Raw genomic sequence first — 19,439 nt, 5'->3', positions numbered from 1 at the left:
CATTCTAAAGCAACTCCACCCAACAAATCCCTTCTAAGCCTCAAGGTTGCATTGAGAGTAAATAGGCCTAGAAAAGTTAACCACAAAAGCTTCTTAAATTCAGCCAAACAACCCATAAATAGGTATGATAGAGGGTTGGGGTAGACTTAATGAATTTACCTGTAAATAAAACAAAAAAGATGTCTAATTCTTATTGCCGTTTGGTAAATAGTTGCCACTTCGTCCAATACATTAAGAATTTACTTACTTTCCTTCTGTGCCTGCCTCTTGTTGTATTCATATTTTATAAAGCAAGGAAAAGAGAGAAAAGGCACATTGTCCCAAAGGTTGCTTGTAGAGAGGTGGTGGAGAAAGGGCTCTGTGGGGGGACCGTGCAGTCGGTTGCCAAACAACCTGTTTATGAAACTAATTCTCTAATCTCAGCATCTATTAAGAATGCAGGGAAAGTCTTCTCGGAGAGGAGAAATGCTTAAAAAAAAAAAGAGAGAAAGAAAGAAAGAAGAAAGAAAGAAAGAAAGAAAGAAAGAAAGAAAGAAAGAAAGAAAGAAAGAAAGAAAAGAAAGAAAGAAAAGAAACAGATTTTACTTTTAGCTCATCTTCAGATTTGCAAGGGACAATAAGCGAGATTCATTAGGCCATTTGTTTCTGTCATCTGCCATGATTCAAAATGAAATACTAAATGTTTCATGGACTCAGAAAAAGAGTAGAATTTGTCTTTGTGTTGGCTGTGCAAAGGCGGTGTGGCTTACAGCCCCCATACAAGAGCCCTGACGGATGAAAGGGGGGAGGGTGGTGCCATCTGAATGATGATGGGCTAATATCATCACCCTCTTGTCAGCTGTAATAGGCTTTTCCTCACAGAAATAATTCATAAAACCGCTACATTATATTCTATCCCTGACAGGCCCTATCTATCCTCCAACCCAGCAGGCTCACAACTAATAAGAAAATATGTGGTTCAGGAACCCTGAAAAATTAAACAGGTAGTTTATGAACAATTTGTTTCATGGGGATGTTTATTATGTTTATTAAATATTGAGCCCTTAATGTTTTCCTCAGTGCAGATGATATCATAAAAATGCTGACTTAAGCCTCAGATGTATTCTTAGAAAATGACATTTTACACCACTGGTAGTGCATAGTAAATAATGAAATTATAGCAGCTTACGTGTGTATAGAGAGACAGGATATAGAAAACATAATTGATAATGTATCTTTATGTGCATGTGCGTGTGAGATGCATCCTTGTATGTCACGTTCAGGCTTTCGTTGTAGGCTTAGGTTCAAAAGTAAGTCAGGGAATACCATTATTTTAGGGCTTGTCTTGGGGAAGGTCAGCCGGAGGTTTGCTCTATTGCTTGTACTAAAAGAGAAACCCCGAGTTCAGTGTTTGAGGCATCAAGGGTACACAGACTCTGGGCACTGGTGATAAACTTCATCAGGAATTTTACTTTGTGAGTACAATGTTTATAGAAATCTGTTATCTGGGTTTTCTCTGGAGACCAATGGATGTGAGCGAATGAGGGTAAAATGGCTCCTAGTAATGTGCTGTTCTTTATTTGAAAAGTACCAAATTAGATACAGAAACTGTTTTGCAGAGAGCCAGCAGAGAAGGTGCATGAAGCATGCTCTTCCATGCTCATACCTTGCGCATTACTAGCTTTGCTGTCATAATATATTTAATCAGCGTGACAGTAAATGATCTTCTGCTGTAGACAAGCAAGTGGAAGATTATCTGTATCTTACAGGGTTAATGGCCCTTTCATAATAAACAATACCCACAGTATGAAAATAAGGCAATAATTCACGTACATATTTCAGAAAGCACATGCCCAAGGTGATTTACAAAGGAAGTAGGATCAAACCTGTGGTTAAACACTACAGCATTCCAGGCTGCAGCTTTACTGATCGCAGAAGGACATCTTAATTTACTATATATTCCCAGAGAGAGACAGACACATAGGCATTTTGTAATGAATACATCCACATAGGGTTTCACCGAGGATATAGGTACATGTAATGTGAAAATTCAGATGAAATAGAAAATATCAGCATGAAGAGGTTAAATGTAGAATCTATTGGAAGAGTAGTTATCAGTGTATCAGTTGCATGCTAGGGGAGTTCTAGAGGGGCTACTCATTGACCTCTATTATCTAATACTTTCATAAATATCCAAGATGATGGGAGAGAGAGAAAACTCACCCCAAGCTTGGGGATGACCCTGAAAGCTAGCATCTGAATTAAGAGTGACTTTTGCAAATTGGGAGGCGTGTTGGGAGATAAGCAGAGGAGAATTCAGAAAGAGGAGGTCCCCTGGAGTAAGAAAGCTAGATGAGGTGAGGGATGCCCAAATCTCTGCAGGCATGGCAAGAAGCTTTCACGGAGGACAATAAGGCAGTGGATGGCAAAACAGAATGAACATCTAAAAATCAAGCAAAATACAGCAACCAATACAGTCTGGCTTAAGGAATAGAACACAGCTGTTTTCTGTGTTGTTTTCAGTTTAGCATCTGTAAATGAAGAGTGGTGTGGAAAATCCGGACAGAAAGGATAAGGGAATGAGGGGTGTAGCTTGCATAACAGAATGGCGAGGCTGAATAAGTTTTTATCTCTAATGGGTTCTTACCTAGAGATAGGGAACAAACTATTTTCCTTCTTCCCCAGTCAACTGCCCTAGCAGGATGAATTGAGATTAAATGCATTTTTTTTTTTTTAATAATGGGATCGTTAGGTAGCAAAAGAAGTGTATTCTGTTGCTCCTATTTAAAAAAAATAGATTTGATTTCTATTTGTTAGGAATGGGCTAGAAGCAGCCTGTCCTTTAGAGGAGGCTGTTTTTTAACCCTCATGTGGTTCTTTCTTGCTTTAAGAATCTGTGTGTCTGTATGTGAGCAAGTCTCTATCCCTGTATATAGTTTCTGACATTTCCAAGGAGAGTATATATTAACAATTATTTGGCCCTCTGGAGCTTCTTTTGAAGTTTAATTCTACATGATAAAAACTCTCTCTTTTCCCAAATACCTTTTCTGAATGATAGGTAATGTTCTAATAAAGTTGAAATTTATGCATTTACACTCAACCCCTTTGGAGTATTATGACCTGGTGTAGATTCACTGAGGTGAGGTTGCTACTGCTGGAGCTGATATCCACTGAAAGTCAGTTCTTGCAGGGATGGGGAAGATAGAGGGGGAGTGGGAGGGAAGGGCAACCCTTCCTATGTTGCCTGTAGCTGTCTATGCAATCTCAATTTGTTTATGATGCCAAGAACCCTGAATCCTTCTCTGCACATGAGACAGACAAAATGGATGCTAGTTTGTGGAGAGAAAAAATTTACTCTGGGTCATTAAAGAACCATGAACATCCTAAACAGTGTAAGGCTATGTTTGGTCTCTGGGGCTCATGTTGTGCTACCAATTTCAGACATCCCCCTTTTAGATGAAGGCAGTTGGTGGCAATTAATTACCCCTGGATAGCACATACAGCTGCAGCCTATGTATGGCAACAGAAGAGAAATTAGATTTAATTGGCCTTAGCACAATCAGGAATGTGGCATTTATTTAATTATGACTTGTTGGGAATGGAGCCTTGATTAGTGTTTTATTGCAACTTTAATATTAATAATATAATTAATAACACATACAATATATAAAAGTGAAATAAGCTTCTTGAATGTTACGTTAAGGTATTGCATGTTATTTTTAGAAATGCATGAAGTATGTTCTTTCGACAATCAAAAAATTCTCAATTATATAAAAAATGAAGGGTTTCTTACCCTTGAGTGTCAGCCACATTGATTATTTCAAAGTTTTCCTTTATCAAGCCAGGTCCTGACGCATCCTCAGCAGAGCTCATATTAGTGGGTGAAATGATTCATTGAAACCCAATTTATTTTCTATTTTGGTCTACTTTTTGGCTTGGAAGTTAAAATGTTTGTCATTAAGTGCCCTTGCATCTCGCAGTTGGTAATAACTGGGATTTCTTTAAAGGAAAAAAGGAGACAAAAATTGGTGTGTGAACAAAAGTACAGAAAATAAAACATTCTAACTATATGGGGATTTTAACATTGTCATAATTCTCAAATACTACTTTAACTTTTATGGAAACATTTGCCTAGGAAAATATCTTATGTCATGTTAATAAAATAATTGTGCTTATACTCTGTTATTTACATAGTATTTTTCCCAGTTTACATATCTTCAATAAAATCCTTGAAAGTAAGCCTCTAGAGTTTTTACCCAATGGTTTTGTAGGATGAACATTTGCTCCTAATTCAAGGAAATATACTGCATTATAATCTGCACTTAAACAGTCTCCCTGATAGGAATGTCCCCCAAATGCCACACAGACTAAACAAAATGAGTGCTTCTGACTGCCATGCTGAATTAAAAAAAAATCTCTTATATTCCACACATACCAGGCGATCTTTCTGCACAGTTTCACACAAAAGCATCAGGATTAGAAGTGCTTTGCAGTTGCATCAAACATTGGTAAATGGAGGAAAAGCAACACCCCGTGGTCCTACAGATGTTTATGACTGCAGCAGTTGTGTGTTCTAAAGAGTAAAGAGGTATTGTCTTGCCACAGTCACAATGGTCACAGAGACTTACAGAACACTGTTTATTCTTGATGCCAATGAGATGCTGAAATTTTATACCCCTAGCATTCAGTGGAGAGGAAGGGTATCTAGCTCAGATAGTAAGCAAAGAAGCTAGAAAGACCAACCATAAGTCCACAGTGTCAGGGCTTGGAGAGAGGGTTACGTTATAGAGGACAGATTTTCTACTTTCCTTGAATTGTTTTCTTTTTTCATCATATGAAAAAATATCAATGAAAAACATAGAGAATAATAGACACTTTTTCATTTCATCAAACATTTAGAAAATAGCTGCTAGGTGCATACATCCCTGTTCAAGTTGCATCTGATAGCAAAATGAAAGATGGGTTTGCCCCTAAAAAAATAATGCAAGAGGGGGATCCCTGGGTGGCTCAGCGGTTTAGTGCCTGCCTTTGGCCCAGGGTGTGATCCTGGAGTCCCGGGATTGAGTCCCACGTCGGGCTCCCTGCGTGGAGCCTGCCTCTCCCTCTACCTGTGTCTCTGCCTCTCTCTCTCTCTCTCTCTCTCTGTGTGTGTGTGTGTGTGTCTCATGAGTAAATAAATAAATTCTAAAAATAATAATAATAATAATGAAAGAATCAGAGAATCAAAGTAATTATGTGATTGATCTACGCACCCACTCCAGAAGCAGCATTCAGGAAAAACCAGTCCAGACTTTGGAGTCAGGAAACCTAGCTGTCATTCGTGTTATTCTGGCAGTAATTGACTCTTTGACTCAAAGAAGCTCATCACTTCCTTCTCCCCTACTCAGTTTCTCCGTTTGCAAAATAAAGAACTGAAACTCTTCAGATGATCTGTGAGTCCTCTTCGTATCTAGTACACTATTATCTTTATAGAAAGAGAGGAAGTGATGGAGTTTTAACAAAGAAACGGAAAAATCCTAAAATTTCGAAATGCTATTTTGTAAGGAAGAGTCAAACACCTAGTCATAGCAACAAAACAGGATCTCTTCACCAAAAAATATCCCTATGAAAATCGACTCAGAGACCTAGCAGGAAAGCAGGAAGTAGGGGGAAGCAATTGTTTCCTTTTTTTTAATTCGGGAGCAGGGAGACTTCATAAAGATGAGAGAAATCCAGCCATTGATGTGCTGTGGACTTCTTAGAATGAGCTCCACCTGCCTTTGGGGCTTTGCACATCCTGCCCTGTGGCCTAAGCCCTTCACGCAGGGCTCTGTTAAATGCTGAGGAAACACCCTCAGCTGCCTTGAGTTGACCTTTAAGAGTCAAACCAGGGAACGGGACATGCAGAACGGGTGAAATCATAACCTGAAATTATAGCCACGTTTGTTATTTGACACCATGCATCAGAGATAAGTTGAATATTAACATGTACGTGCATATTTTTGTGTGTCTATAGACATAACCCCCCCTTCCTGTGAAGTTCACGGTTTTTGTTTGATTAGTTGTGGGGCTGTTTTCGAAATCTGCCAGTTGGAAGTAGCTACGTTTTGTGAAGTTAAATGAACTCGGGCAGGGAAACAGTCCATTATGGGAGAAATTTTATATAAACATGAGAGGAACCGAATTACTTGTTGTTACTTTAAACCGATCCCAAGTATCATTATCCAAAGTGTTATTGGTTTGGTACAGGAGCTGTGTGTGCTCCTAATGTACTTTCTTTACTTTTCTATAAGGGGAAAAAGAAAAACCCAAACCCTCAGACACAATGTCTAATAGCAGCATGTACCTATCTGTCAACAAAGAAGTCCGCATTATGAAATCACCACTGTAAGAGGTGTTGGAGACAGGCAGCAAACAACCCATGCTTCACAGGGCACCCAAACCTTCGGTGGCTACGAAGCCAGTTGCAAAGTAATAATCAAGGATTGGGATTTTTTTTCCCTATTCTTCTAACCCCATCTTCCCATCATTTTTGTGTGTAATATGTAATTACTATAACGACTTCCAGTGAGAACAAGGCATCAGGGATTCTTAAATAGCAATTATACTCAAAACAAAAATACGAAGCACACAAACCCCCACATGCGGGACCAAGAAAATAAAGCCAGGTGAACATGAGTGGGTGTCTGCTGGGTACAATTACAGAGCTGATACATCCAAAATCTCATTATCAATGTACGGCTTGACATGCCCCTTTAATGTAACTCATTACAGTTAAAAATAAGTTTTCAGAGGTGTTGAGAACAGAGTGGCTGACTGGAGCTCGTGTTTCATTCACAGGGAAAGAAGGGCAGGCATGTGGCTACTTAAAGCTCCTATCTGAAAATATTTCTCTTGTGGGGAAAAATGTAAAGATATGTTTTTGAAGCTAAAAATTCTGTATGTCAGGGGAGCTCTAAGTGCCTTGGCAAGATACTGCTTTTTGTTGGAGTTTGTTAAAGTATCTTGGAGAGAAATCTGGCCTCTCTTTTGACATGCCCTTGGGAGAACTGGGGAGGAAGGCAAAGATGAGGAAGGTTGAGTGAGACAAGGAAGGAAATCCATTTGGTCAGGAGGAACTTGCATTCTTTGAAAAGGTGGTTTCTAGATGTGATTTTTCAAACTGATTTTGTAGATTTGCGTTTGGGGGGAAGGTGGACAGGAGAAATGAGTGACTTCTATCCACCCCTGCATGTAGTGTACAAATGTAACATATACACTCCAGCCAGCAACCTCCTTTATAAATAATAGGTGCTGCATCTGAAGACTGATTTCTAATACTCTCTGCAGGACTGAATTCAAAGCCTTTTCTTCTTCTATGTTTGGTTTGTTTATTGGTTAATAACTTTGATTTAAGTTTTGAAATCTAAAAGGAAGACAGAGACTCCATTGGACTTGGGGGGAAGTGTCACTACTTCTGTGATGGAAAAGAAGGTGTGTTGGAACTGATACAGCTATGGCAGGGGATCAAATTACCTGTCCCCCCACTGCCCAACCCCCAGGTGTTTATCTTATGGAGAGGGTTTTGCTGCCTCAGAATCCACTCCCTTTGATTGTGGTTTCCTCTCCCTTTCGTAAGCTATTTTAGCTTGTCTCCAGCTGCCCAACAAAACGGCGTCACATCCCTGACACCAGAGGGGGAAATAAAAATCACCTTTAAACAGTGTTCTGGTGGTATTGTTTTATAATTCTGAAAGAGAGAAAAAAGTTGTCTGCAGATCGCACACTGCAAATATGTGGTAAACAACGGGGCGCACAGACTCTAAAGAAGAAAAAAAGACACATCAAACTTTGCCTCAGGGAGGAATGAGCAAGAGAGGATTTTATTATTGCCATGTGTTATTTTGAATATATTATTCTGAACAGCACTTAGCACCTTCATGGTGCTAAATTAATTTAAAATGATAATGTTTTCCCTTCCTTTCTAAGTCATCTCTTCTGTAGACGTTGTAGGATACAGGTGGTACGCAGAAAACTTGGAAGTTTTGATCTTATGCGTGAAATATTTCAAGTTTTTAAGTTTTTACATACCCAGTTTGTTGCTGAGTAACACACCGTGGAGGTAGAATATGATTATATTTCCAGAATGGATATTTTCATCAGCTTATAAAAACTGAATTTATAAAGCTGTGTTTACTTTTTTAAAAACATTTATTTATTTGAGAGAGAGAGTGAGAGTGACAGGAGGAGCAGCGGGAGAGGGAGAGCGAGAATCTCCAGCAGGCTCCACAGCAGCGCAGAGCCTCACACGGGCTCATTCTCAGGCCCTGGGCTGAAACCAAGGGTCAGATGCTTCCCTGAAGGAGTCCCCCAGGTACCCCAAGCTGTGTTAACTTTTTAAAAAACATTTCACATTTGCTTCTTCCAACTTCAGCTTCCAGTGCTAACCTTCCAGCTTCCCCAAGTGCTGGTTAGATGAAGGGGGGTATCTTCCATAATTTACAGAAGAGGAAGGTACTCTAATGTGCAGGTGCTGTTAGCACTCCAGCCTTGGTGTCGTCTCCCCTACCTCACAATGGAACCAGAGTAGACAGAAACAGAAAGCCGGGATCCCCTTGAATCTATTTTGGAAATCTTTCGGTTCTAGGAAACCAGGACCCTTGATTCTAGTTGGGCAAGGACGATTTTTCCAGGGAGACACATAAAGGAAACTGGCTCCTGTAGTCGGGTTGTAATCGCCTCTCTGTTCTTGTGCTCTTAGGTGCTGCCGTTGCTGCCTCTATGATTGTTGTTGTCTTAGGTAAGGATGCTGTGTTTCATAAAAAGGATATATGACTCCTCTGAGCTAGAGGCAAATGAAATAGCACCCTCACTTCTCCTTTTCTTTGCAGTTGAGTCTCTTTCCTTTTATTGCTCTATGCTTGCTTCTCTTTCTCCTTGTCACAACCAACCTTCAGGAAGTAAATTGGTACCATTCTCTGATACATATACATATATATTTATATTTTTTTTCATTCCCCAGTATTCTGAGAATTCAGATTACATTTCATGCACACTCTCACACCAACTTTAAGTTAGGTAGATTTCTATTGTCCTCTACAACAGTGTAGACAAAGGAACAGACCCTCACTTGCAATCCTGGGCATTGGAATGTAAGTTGAAAAGTAGACTTGAATGATGAAGACATATTTAAAAGAGAATGGGGGTGCCTGGGTGGCTCAGTCAGTTAAGTACCTGACTCTTGTTTTCTGCTCAGGTCATGATCTCAGGGTCATGGAATCAAGCCCCACATCCAGCTCCCAGCTGGGCATGGAGCCCGCTTGGATTTCTCTCTCTCCCTCCCCCTCTTCTCTCCGCACTTCCTCCATTTACATGTGCTCTCTCTCTTTGTCTCTGAGTCAATCAATCAATCAATCAAGTCTATTTAAAAGAGAATGACGATTTTAGGAGGGAATTGAAAGAAAAATACTAGGTTGGGTTGTAGGGAAGATATGGACAGGGAAAGAGAGAGGGAAAGGAGGGAGGAAGAGAGGTAGAAGGAGGGCTACAGAGAGCCAGAGAAGGAGAAAAGAAAGAAAAAAAGGAAAGCAGAAGGTAAAAAGGAAAAGGAGAAGATGGAAGGAAAGAAGGAAGGCAGAGAAATGAAAAGGGAAGGAGAAAGAAATGAAAAAAGGAAGGAAGGGAAAAGAAATAGGCAATTTGACAAACAATGGGGATAGAGAGAAGAAAATACATGTATGTTTTAAGAAAATGGTAAAAACAGGAAGTTCCAGATGGGAACTTGTTTTTAGACACTTTGAAGTTAAGTTTAACAAATGAATATGGTAAGAGTATTAACATGATATAGTAGTAGGGATGGATTTTTCTTTTTAAGTCTGGTGAAGACGTGGCTATAGAAGACTGGTTAGACATCTCAGTCACCTTTTAAAATAAAAAATAAATAAGTTGAAACAAATTACATCCTGAGCTTTGGCTTCATGTCTTAATTGTTCAAATGGGAAATCTTGATCAAGAGCTGTTTGAAAGTTTAGCCCCGAGTGCTTTGATTACTCTACTCATAATCAACATTAAAGATAAGTTTCCTATGAATTATTAATTTGTACATTTAAAGATGTGATTCTTTGGATTTGATCATTTTTAAATTTGGGTACCAAACCATTAATTAATCTAGATATTGAGTCATGAAATCAGTTTAGATGGCAATGATCATTATTTTTAAAAAGCCAAATAGAATAAATAGGAATTTATTAGCTTGGCTTAGAATTGAAATGTAAAATTGAGTGCAGCATGTATAGGAAGAATAAACATTGATTTCTGAAGCTTTTGTTTTTGGTTGTATGTGCTGTGTGTGTGTGTGTACCCAAAATATATGTATGTATTCACCCTAAAAGTAAACTGCTTTCCTTATTGCAAGTGATGATCAAAATATTTGAAAGACACTGATCTGAGCAGTATTGAACAAAAGCTCACCAGGATATACATATGACATGTTCTTTGGGATTTTAACAGTGTCTTTTTTTCCGGATGGGAGTATGGTTTATTTCAAAATATGTCCATTTTGGTTTTTAACTCATCCTATTTCCAGAGTTAATTTTTCATTCAAAGGTACCACTTGATTAATGAATATATATAAAAAGTGCTTTAGTTCAATTGCAAATAAATTTCAAATTAAAACAACGAGATAATTACTACACACCTACTAAAATTGTCAAAATTCAAATCTCTGACAACACTAAATGCTGGTCAGGTTGTGAAGCAATAGGAACTCTCCATTGCTGGTGGGAACGTAAAATGGTACAACCATTTTGGAAGAGCGTCTCTTATAAGACTGAACAGACTCTTGCCATACAATCCAGCAGTTGTGCTCTTTGCTATTTACTCAAATGAATTGAAAACATGTCCACAAACAGCTTTATTTATAATTGCCAAATCTCGAAGGTAACCAAGATGCCTAGGTGAATGAATAAATAAACTGTGGTACATCCAAACAATGGACTATTACTCCACGCTAAAAAGAAAGGAGCTATCAAGCCATGAAAAGACTTGGAGGAGACTTAAATACATATCACTAGAAGAATATGCAAGTGAAAGGAACCAATATGAAAAGGCTGCATATGGTGTGATTTCCACTGTGTGACCTCTGGAGCACACCAAACTATGGAGCCAGTAAAAAGATCCCCGGTTGCCGATGGTTAGTGAGGGAGGCATGAATAGGAAAAGCACAGAGGATTTTTAGAGCAATGAAATGATTCTCCAAAATACTTCAATGGAGAACGCGTGTTGTCATTTGAAAAATCTATAGGATGTATGACACCAAGAGAGAACCCTCATGTAAACTGTGGACTTTGGGTGACAATGATGTGTCAGTGTAGGTTCAGGGATTGTATCAAATGTACCCCTGTGGTGCAGGATATTGTGAGGGAGGGGCAGGAGGGAGGGGCTGTGCACGTGTGGGGCAGGAGGTATATGGGAACTCTGAACTTTCTGTTCAGTTTTGCCGTGAGCTTGAAATACTCTAAAAATAAAGTTTATTAATTAAAAAGGGGATTTGCACTAAAATATTGGTCTATATTATCACACTGATCTCTAATAAATTATACCAATTTATTCTTCCCTTAACATTGTATGGGCATGTCAGTTTCCCCACACTCACACCAACTCTGTTTACTGATAATTTTGCTATATACATTTACCATTCCAATATGTGAAAATAATATCTCATTACTGTTCTAATTTGCATATTTTTAATTAATGGTGAAAGCTAAAACATCTTTTCCTGATTATGAGCTATTTATATCTCTTTTTATAACTGCTTATTCATGTTCTTTGACAATTCTGTGGTTTTTAAAGTTGATAATTTAAAAAATCTTTAAAATTTTTTTAAAGATGCTTTAGGTTTTTTAGAAAAAATGCAAATCTGAAACAGAAGGAGGAATATGTGGTGAAAAATGACTGAGACTACACCAGAATAATTGCCATTCAGCCCTGGCCTGTTCCTTACACATCCTGGAGACCTCCAACACTTTCCTAGGCTCCCTTGCCTTTGAATTACAGAGCAACACAATCTTTGTCTTCTTTAGGAGCATATTCTTTGAAAGTCTGGCAATCTCTCTCTTTTGCTCCTTTTTCTCCTGAAGAGGTAAAAATGGAATAGAATGAGTGGGAGGATGAGGTAGGGAAGAAATGGGCAATAAATACACTTTTTAGCAAAGGAATCAGCAGCTGGAGATGACACAGTAGAGAACTAAACACAGAAAATGGGAACAGTTGCAGTCCTGCAGGGAAGTTGGCTTGGATTCTGTGGTGGAAAGTGCTAGCACAATGCCAACACTGCTGTGGGATTTGTAGAATCTTCTCTAGATAATTGTAGCAGATTCAGACCAACCTATTTGCAGCCCATATAATTGAGAGTGAGCAGCAGAGAACCTTCTTGGTTTTCAGGCACTGATCCCTTAACCAAGCTACCCGCCACCACCGACGTGGTACATCTGTTGGTCTGTTTGGGGAGAAAATATGGTCTCAAATGCATCTCCAGTCTGGGGTGCTGGACCCAAAGGCTCAATCCTCCAGCCAAAGCATTGTTGAGGGGGCAGGAAGAAGCTCTTTGGATTTGGCCAAATCAGTAAAGAAAGCAATGAAAGAAACACTAATGCTTCACCTGCCAGGTAAGGCAATGTTCTATGTGATCCAGTCTCACCTAAGCAAAGTAGTTATTTTATTAGTGCTCTCTTTTGAGAGCCATTTCTGATTATGTCTATTTACACTGATCCAACATTACTGGAATGTTTGGGCTGTGATGCAGACTATAATATTGCAGATGGATACAAATGCTTTGTGCCTTTGTTTTATGAAGGATACAGGCTTGCTAGGGCTTTGAACTCTTTGACTGTCAGGATTGGCAATCACAGAAAACCTGTCTCTCCCTCCCCCACACCTGTTTAGTTACCCTGCAATTAGTTTTCCTGCCTCCAGATGAAATGTCATTAGAATTCAGTCTCCTGGTGCATTATTTTCACATATGAGTCTTAAATAAATAGACAATTCCAAATGGAGGTGAACCCCAAATTATGTTTTCATCGTTAGCCCTACAGTAATTTCAGAATGTGTCCCAACTCTCCCACTGTAGCTCCTGTCTGTAATCCCTCCATCATTGCATTTGCATGCTTTTATTATGTAGTCTACCTCCACGAGGGCAATGTGTCAGGAAGCATCCCGTCTGTAAGTGACTAGAGTTAAAATCATCCTCAACAAATCGGCAATGCGATCGGCTCAGAGCTGTGCTAATAATGCCATCCTGTCAGCTTCCACGCTTTTGATAAACACTCCTTCCCAGCGAAGGATGTGGGGAAGTTATGTAATCATTTGGAAATATGTCAACATAGCCGTGGGATTGGGGCAATTAAGCCTGTTCTTCCTTACGTAAATGCAGAATGGGGTCAGAAAAGTGGGTACTTATACCCAATTTAGTGACGGCGTCTGGAGCCAATTCGTTTGTTTAATATCTCCTCGTTTGTGTACACTGGAATTTCTCCAGGGAGGGGTGGCGGAAGGTGGGGAGAGGGAGAGGGGGAGATTGAACAGTTCGACAGGAAAAAAAAAAAAAAAGAAGAAAGAGGAGATAAAAAGTCAGTGTGTGTGTGTGTGTGTGTGTGTGTGTAGGGGGGAAGGTTGATTTGATTTCCTTTCTGTTCACCTTCCCCCAACTCCAAAATAGCCCCAGCCCTCCTTTGTTGTCCTCCTGGACAAACATCCTGCCGAGCCTCTGGGCTTCCTCTGCAGGTAGTGGACACCTCCTCTTGCAGGAGGGGGTTCCATCACTGATGGGTCCCGCAGTCAATGGATGCACCACTTGGCTAAGAGTTCTGACATTTGTCCGTGATGAGCAGTGGCAGGGTTTCTGTCTCTTTTAGTGCCAAATCTCAGACAGTGTAGGAGACTCCCAGTGTGCCTACCCAACCTGGTACAGATTTCATGGTAATGCCTCTCTCCTTCCTCTCCTTCCTGTCTCAATGTTCTGTTTTGTCTGTTTACTTTGGTTTAAGTTTTCAAAATATCCCTTTTTCTGATCATTCTCTACACACACACATCCCAGGTACATCATTTCTTTGAAAGCAAGGTGAGTCAAGTTAGCATTTCCAATTCTTACCAGGTCAATGACTCAAAGCAAGACACAACTGGGCAGATTGGCAGCTTCTAAGAAATGACAGTGCACTCAAGTTGATGTTTTGCCTTGCCAATAACCACAAGGACAGTGGGATCCAACACTACCAGTCTCATTGCTGGAATTCTGTCCTGTGTGGCAAATGCATCATTGTGTTTGTGGTATAGGAAGTCTATTTTAGCTTCTTGTGGCAGAGTCTTGGCCTGTAGTTTGAGGACTTTGTGTGGCTGGGACCATGTTTCTCTCACTTTCTCTATCCAATACAGCTGCTTCTGTGGCGGGTAATTGGATTTCTAGGAATACACATGGTGTTTAGTCCTGCATTCTAGTGGTTGTGGTTGCTATTGTTTCTGATGGCAAGTGTCAGCCCTTGAAGCAAGCTGTCAGGGGAGCTGGCTCCAGAGACGATGACTTCACACCTCCTCTGGAAGCCCTGTAGTTTGGAGATGGAGAGTAGGGTGGGGGAGGAGTGGTAGGAGATGAGAGTATGGCAGGGACGAAACGGGGAAGTTTGGGGAGGGGAGGGTAAAGAGCACTACTATTCAGATGTTTCCTTTCCTTCCTCCCATATCTTCTTTTGTCCTCTGCACACTCTTTTTTTCTCCAAACTCTTGTTTCTGATCTCATCTGGAATTGGCTCTTGAGCTGCCTTTCTATTGTTAACAACCATACTAATGTCTGCCAGGTGTTTCCCACTCTAAGACTGAGAATAACACGATGGGCACGGGGCAACAGCGAGAGGTCAAAAATGTGAGCCTTCCAGTCAAAAGTAGGGTTTGATGAAACCACTATCTTTAAACAAAGAAAAGAGGAAAAGTGGTGGGAGGCCTCTGTCCACAGTCCCTCAGCACACTGTGGGTGTGACACTAGCTGAGACCAATAATGATAATGTCAAGAAAGACTGCTTTCCTTCTAGATACCCTCTCTTGCTGAGGTTTGAAAAAACTGTACTCAAAATGCCAGTAACTATGTAAAAATACCCAGCCACAATGCCCTACATGCAATAAAGAAATAAACGAAGAGCCATTCTTTGTAAGCTCCGTAAATATAATTGTAGAGTTTAATGTGTAAGCAAGACACTTTCTTCATGGATAAGACAGTAATCTTCATCAGAGTGTGACAAAAGCAAAAGAAAAATTTGAAAACATTTGTTTCAAGAAGCGAGTCCCAATTTAGTGGTTTTGTGGAATCATGAGAAAAGAGGATATTAGGCCACGGGTGACAAATTCCAGAGCAGAGAGCAATGGAATGAATTTGTTTGATGGTATTGGTAAAGTAGGAGCTCCAACTAATTTAAGAATATTGATGGTACCTTGTAAGTTGTTGAGCTTTAGGATAATTAAACTTTCTGATATGTAGGATATGATAGTAGATGTGATATATTAATATATGTATTCATATACTCTATTATGCACATCTATATCCATTATATAAAAATAAACAAAACCAAAACTTATCCTTCATGCATCTCAAAGTAGTAGGTTCAGGAGAGCTATTACTCGTGCATAGAGAATGCTCAACAATAAAAGAAGACACTGTCTAAGACTACACTACTTTGAGACTGACAGTAGTAAGAGATAAGCTTATTATTTCAAAAGGAGTCCACCAATTTAAAAAAAAAATCAGTCTCTACAGATTACTTAGGGAATTGCTTACCTAAAGTATTGTTGAAATTGCTAGGAACATCTGGCCGCCACACACCCATTCCCTGTAACTAGTTCATTTGCTAGAGAGAACACCGAGTCCCTCTGATCCTTCACCCCAATCCTCTAATTATTTTTCTGGAAGGTTTAGTTTTTCATTAATTTGAAATGACCCTATGGCAAAGAAAGAAAAAGAAAGAAAGAAAGAAAGAAAGAAAGAAAGAAAGAAAGAAAGAGAAAATTATTTCCTTCCTGTAAAATTTTCTCACTGTTTTACAACTGACTTCAGCATCACTCTTGTTTTGAGCATTGTGCTTAGGTCATCCAAGTTAAAAAGGGTTCAGATTTACATAAAGATTTAAAAGGCAAACCCATTTTGTCCTAAGTGAAAACAACAGTACTGCAGGAGTCCTTTTGTTTTCTTCCACTTTACTGTGGAAGTCAGAAACAGTTAGTTCTTGAATACTAATCTTCATCGTTACAATCTACTCAAATTGAAGGCTCTGTGAAGAAAGTAGAATAAAAACTCTGCCAGAAACTAAGTTCTTTTATTTTTTTCTGTGTTCTGTTATTTGATGGAAAGAATTAGCAGATATCAGATATTGAGAAGGAGAGATGTCCTGGCTGTATTCTGTAGTCAAAATCAATTCAGCTCAGTCTCCTGTGCCTGTCACATCTAGAGCTTTGCTTTTGTACACTGAGAATTCACGCTCAGAATACTGACTTCAAAACTCTGCAGGATCTTAAAGTAAGTAACCAAAAGTTCTATTATAGAAGAAGCTCTCTTAATTCTAATTCCACACAATCATGTCTGGACTAACTGATTCTCTCTAGATCTTTTGCAAAATTCGCCTACTGATGTGCTCCACTTCTGAACTCTTGTGGCAAGATGTTGACACAGTTCTTCTCCCACTGGTTGAGTTGTATGTTTGCCAAGGCCAGTTGTGTTTGCTCCCAAATCTGATTATGTCAATTGTGCTTGTTCTTGTAATTACATAATTTAATTAAATATTATGTAAACTGATGAACTAAGAGAAGAGAGCTGTTGTTTCCAAGTTGAATGCTTTGAAGAATCAACAACACCAGTTGCTAAAAAATTACTACCAAAATATATGAGGGCAAAACAACTGTAAAGGGTTGAAAAAAAATAATTTTTCAACCTGGATTCTTACATGAGATTAATGCACAATTTTTTAATAATAAATTTATTTTTTATTGGTGTTCAATTTACCAACATACAAAATAACACCCAGTGCTCATCCCGCCAAGTGCCCCCCCTCAGTGCCCGTCACCCATTCACCCCCACCCCCTGCCCTCCTCCCCTTCCACCACCCCTAGTTCGTTTCCCAGAGTTAGGAGTCTTTATGTTCCGTCTCCCTTTCTGATATTTCCCACACATTTCTTCTCCCTTCCCATCTATTCCCTTTCACTATTATTTATATTCCCCAAATGAATGAGACCATATAATGTTTGTCCTTCTCCGATTGACTTACTTCACTCAGCATAATACCCTCCAGTTCAATCCACGTTGAAGCAAATGGTGGGTATTTGTCGTTCCTAATGGCTGAGTAATATTCCATTGTATACATAGACCACATCTTCTTTATCCATTCATCTTTCGATGGACACCGAGGCTCCTTCCACAGTTTGGCTATTGTGGACATTGCTGCTAGAAACATCGGGGTGCAGGTGTCCCGGCGTTTCATTGCATTTGTATCTTTGGGGTAAATCTCCAACAGTGCAATTGCTGGGTCATAGGGCAGGTCTATTTTTAACTCTTTGAGGAACCTCCACACAGTTTTCCAGAGTGGCTGCACCAGTTCACATTCCCTCCAGCAGTGTAACAGGGTTCCCTTTTCTCCGCATCCTCTCCAACATTTGTGGTTTCCTGCCTTGTTAATTTACCCCATTCTCACTGGTGTAAGGTGGGATCTCATTGTGGTTTTGATTTGTATTTCCCCGATGGCCAGTGATGCAGAGCATTCTCTCATGTGCTTGTTGGCCATGTCTATGTCTTCCTCTGTGAGATTTCTCTTCATGTCTTTTGCCCATGTCATGATTGGATTGTTTGTTTCTTTGGTGTTGAGTTTAATAAGTTCTTTATAGATCTTGGATACTAGCCCTTTATCTCATATGTCATTTGCAAATCTCTTCTCCCATTCTGTAGGCTTTTAGTTTTGTTGGCTGTATCCTTTGCTGTGCAAAAGCTTTTTATCTTGATGAAATCCCAAATAATTCATTTTTGCTTTTGTTTCTTTTGCCTTCGTGGATGTATCGTGCAAGAAGTTACTGTGGCCGAGTTCAAAAAGGGTGTTGCCTGTGTTCTCTTCTATGATTTTCATGGACTCTTGTCTCACATTTAGATTTCTCATCCATTTTGAGTTTATCTTTGTGTCTGGTGCAAGAGAGTGGTCTAGTTTTTCTTCTGCATGTGGACGTCCAATTTTCCCAGCACCATTTATTGAAGAGACTGTCTTTCTTCCAATGGAGAGTCTTTCCTCCTTTATTGAATATTAGTTGACCATAAAGTTCAGGGTCCACTTCTGGGTTCTCTAGTCTGTTCCATGGATCTATGTGTCTGTTTTTGTGCCAGTACCACAGTGTCTTGATGACCACAGCTTTGTAGTACAACCTGAAATCTGGCATTGTGATGCCCCCAGCTATGGTTTCTTTTTTAAAATTCCCCTGGCTATTCGGGGTCTTTTCTGATTCCACACAAATCTTAAAATAATTTGTTCCAACTCTCTGAAGAAAGTCCATGGTATTTTGATAGGGATTGCATTAAACGTGTAAATTGCCCTGGGTAACATTGGCATTTTCACAATATTAATTCTGCCAATCCATGAGCATGGAATATTTTTCCATCTCTTTGTGTCTTCCTCAATTTCTTTCAGAAGTGTTCTATAGTTTTTAGGGTATAGATCCTTTACCTCTTTGGTTAGGTTTATTCCGAGGTATCTTATGCTTTTGGGTTCAATTGTAAATGGGATTGACTCCTTAATTTCTCTTCCTTCAGTCTCATTGTTAGTGTGTAGAAATGCCACTGATTTCTGGGCATTGATTTTGTATCCTGCCACGCTACCAAACTGCTGTATGAGTTCTAGTAATCTTGGGGTGGAGGCTTTTGGGTTTCCTACCTAGAGTATCATGTCATCGGCGAAGAGGGAGTGTTTGACTTCTTCTTTGCCAGTTTGAATGCTTTTAATGTCTTTTTGTTGTCTGCTTGCTGAGGCGAGGACTTCCAGTACCATGTTGAATAGCAGTGGTGAGAGTGGACATCCCTGTCTTTTTCCTGATCTTAGGGGAAAGGCTCCCAGTGCTTCCCCATTGAGAATGATATTTGCTGTGGGCTTTTTGTAGATGGCTTTTAAGATGTCGAGGAATGTTCCCTCTATCCCTACACTCTGAAGAGTTTTGATCAGGAATGGATGCTGCATTTTGTCAAATGCTTTCTCTGCATCTAATGAGAGGATCATATGGTTCTTAGTTTTTCTCTTGCTGATATGATGAATCACATTGATTGTTTTACAAGTGTTGAACCAGCCTTGCATCCTGGGGATAAATCCTACTTGGTCATGGTGAATAATTTTCTTAATGTATTTTGGATCCTATTTGCTAGTATCTTCTTGAGAATTTTTGTATCCATGTTCATCAGGGATATTGGCCTGCAATTCTCCTTTTTGGTGGGGTCTTTGGTT

The sequence above is a fragment of the Vulpes vulpes genome, chromosome 15, assembly GCF_048418805.1.
Source record: "Vulpes vulpes isolate BD-2025 chromosome 15, VulVul3, whole genome shotgun sequence".
NCBI classification, from domain to species: Eukaryota; Metazoa; Chordata; class Mammalia; order Carnivora; family Canidae; genus Vulpes; species Vulpes vulpes.
The sequence above is the reverse complement of the archived record's forward strand: the minus strand, read 5'-3'. Positions refer to the sequence as shown.